Below are 3,224 nucleotides of genomic sequence, written 5' to 3' on the forward strand. Positions count from 1 at the left end.
TCCCAGATTTTGGTATCATCAACAAATTTGAACAGGTTGCTTTTCACCCCGTCGTCCAAATCGCTGATAAAGAAATTGAACAGTGTAGGCCCAAGGACCGAGCCCTGGGGGACTCCGCTGCCAACTTCCCCCCAGGTCGAATATGACCCGTCCACCACCACTCTCTGAGTATGATCCTTCAGCCAATTAGCAATCCATCTGACCATGTAGGCATCGATGCCACAGTCACCTAGTTTTTTAATGAGGATGGGGTGGGAGACAGTGTCAAAGGCCTTGCTGAAGTTCAGAAAGACTACATCCACGGTGACACCTGCATCCAATGTTTTTGTGACCTGATCATAAAAGGCAATCAGGTTAGTCTGACATGACCTGCCCCTAATGAAACCATGCTGGTTGCCCTTAAGCATCATCCCCGATGCCGGCCCATCACAGATGTGCTCCTTGATGATCTTCTCAAAGAGTTTCCCCAGGATTGAGGTAAGACTGACGGGCCTATAGTTGCCCGGGTCCTCCCGCCTCCCTTTTTTTAAAGATGGGGACCACATTGGCTATCTTCCAATCATCTGGCACCTGGCCTGAGCACTCATAAAGCCGTGCCAAGGGCCCAGCAATAACCCCTGCTAGCTCCCTCAACACCCTGGGGTGGAGAGCATCTGGGCCTGCTGACTTGAACATGTCCAGCCCCTCCAGAAGCACTCTAACCTTTGTTATCCCTTGGGCCACTCTGGTGAACACACATTCCTGCAGATCCTGATGTACACCCCTTACTATCCAACCTAAACTTCTCTTGCTGCAACTTGAGCCCATTGCTTCTTGTTCCATCATCTGCCACCGCTGAGAACAGTCCAGCCCCATCCACTTTGGAAGCATCCTTCAGGTAGTTGAAGGCTGCTCTTAAATCCCACTTCAGTCTTCTCTTTTTCAGGCTAAAGGCTATCAGTTTCCAAATATTAGGACTTAAACATTTCACCGGCTCTGGAATCAAGAAGAATTTCCCACCATGTTACAATAAGAACAATTCTGGTGTGTTTTGGGTGCTTAGCATTGCCTTCTGTAACATCCAGCACTGGTTGCTCAGAGGAAGGGTGCCAGATTAAACAGGCCACTGATCTGCTCTGACAGGGCAATGTCTATGGTCCAAGAGAGGAAAAAATATCAGTTAGCGTGCCTTCTGCAATCTCTGGGCCACACCCAGCTGCCTCAAGCACTTACCACAAGACCACAACATAGGATATTATAAAAATAAACCCTAGTAATTTATGGAGTGCTTTGAAGTTCGTGCCTGATGTACCAGCATCCAAGGGCACCATTGTAAAACGCATGCAAATGAAGCAGGTTGAGAAGCCAGGTGGAAAAAAAACATTTGAGCTTTATTGTTTTGAAAAAGAGCCAACATAACTGTCACAATATACTTCCAAATGTAGAGACGAAATAAGGAAAAGACTCTATTAGACCCATTTCTCATTAGCACAACAGTTCATCATTTTTTCAGAAAGATGAGTGGGACCCAAAATCCTTCCTTTAGCTTGGAATTTTGCATACATGAACAAAAAAAATGGATGAAATTCTCAATCTAGGAAACTAGAGAATCTATAGGAAGAAATAAGTCATATACAGTATGTATTTAGCTTGACTCTGCTGTGGGAAACATGACCTAAACTATAGGAGATAATTATAAATAGATTACATTTTTAATATATGTAAATGCTATACAAGATCCTAAATCATGCCAGAAAAAATCCAGAATATCCAACCACACTTCATGATTAGGAGAAGGGAGTGTGGGTTTATTTCAACTTGTTTTTATTAAGCTTTTAAAATAGTTGCAAGCACACATTCTCCCAAACAGCAGGAACTGAATAATAATTAATATATCACACTTGTAAAGCTATATCAATTTCTGCTAGATGACTTGCACACACAAAATGAGTACCATGGAGATAGCTAGGCCTGATTCTGATCTTGGCTCTGGTAATGAATCAAGAGTGATCATTTGAATTATATAGAAAAAGACTGTCAGAAGCAAGCCTTGTTATCTGCAGGGGAAAAAACCTGCCTATCAGCATTTGTCAAAAAATTATACAGTATATGGAAATTCTTGGCATTAGTAAAAAAAAAAAAAAAAAAAAAGCATTGGAAGAGCTATACAATGACAAGGCACGTTGTGGTGCTGATGTAAAAAATATATCAGGGATTTTGATATGTGTATCTACCTAAAACAAGTTAGTACTGTTTTTTGTTCCTAAGATGAGATCATCAAAATAACTTATGCCATTGCAGTAAATATTTATCCATATGTCCAAGCAAATTGTCTTTAATTAAACAATCATCAGTGTCCTGAGTTCTAGGAATCCAGAATTTAGATGGTAAAGTTGAAAAAATAGATTAGAAGCTGTGTTAGCAATATTAGGAAAAAGCTTAAATGGTGCTTTTAACAAACTGCAGATGCACTTTTCATTTCTAGGTCTCATCCATAATTCAATTTTTGTAACATGATATTGCAGAAATGACTAATCCTTTTTATTAGAGTAGAATTTTGCAAAATAAGGCTTTTAAGATCATACTGTATACTATGTTTGAAGGAGGACCAATTGCAACTCATAAAACTAAATGAAATATTTTTCTCAATAGCCAAAGCTTCTTGATTTTTCCCAGATACAATTATTTAAGGTGTGATAGTCTCCCTGCAAGAATTAGTTTGTGGTGGACAGTATGAACCTCCATTCTGTCACCGTTCATGTATTTGCTTCACTATTATAGGCATGTGAACCTCCCATTGATCTACTTCTATGGGACTGCTCAGGTGGTTAAGTTACTCACAGGCATTATGTCCAGGCAGGATCAGGACCTGTTGTTATTCTTTGCAGAATGACTCCCTAGGCCCATCAAAGTTGCAAAGCAGTCTTTCTGACCTCTATATTACACTGCTCTAAAAACTGGTTTACTTGAAAGAGTTTAGATTTTACTTGGATGGATCAGGTTGAGCTGAAAGAGCTTACTGCAAAGAAAACCAATTCCAATGGGTCACTCGCCATGGAATGTGCTTCAGTGGGATCAGGTTTCTGAGCTGCTGATTTTGCTGCTTTTGCATTAGACACGGTAAAGGAAATGGTAGAGAGGAGTGATGGGGGAGGAAAAAAGGCCTCTGATCCCGACATAAGTAGCCCCACTGTGAATCACAGGAAGGTCAAGGAATTTTATCTCAGGTATTTCTACCTGTTCTC

The sequence above is a fragment of the Alligator sinensis genome, unplaced genomic scaffold, assembly GCF_000455745.1.
Source record: "Alligator sinensis unplaced genomic scaffold, ASM45574v1 scaffold13_1, whole genome shotgun sequence".
Lineage (NCBI taxonomy): Eukaryota > Metazoa > Chordata > Crocodylia > Alligatoridae > Alligator > Alligator sinensis.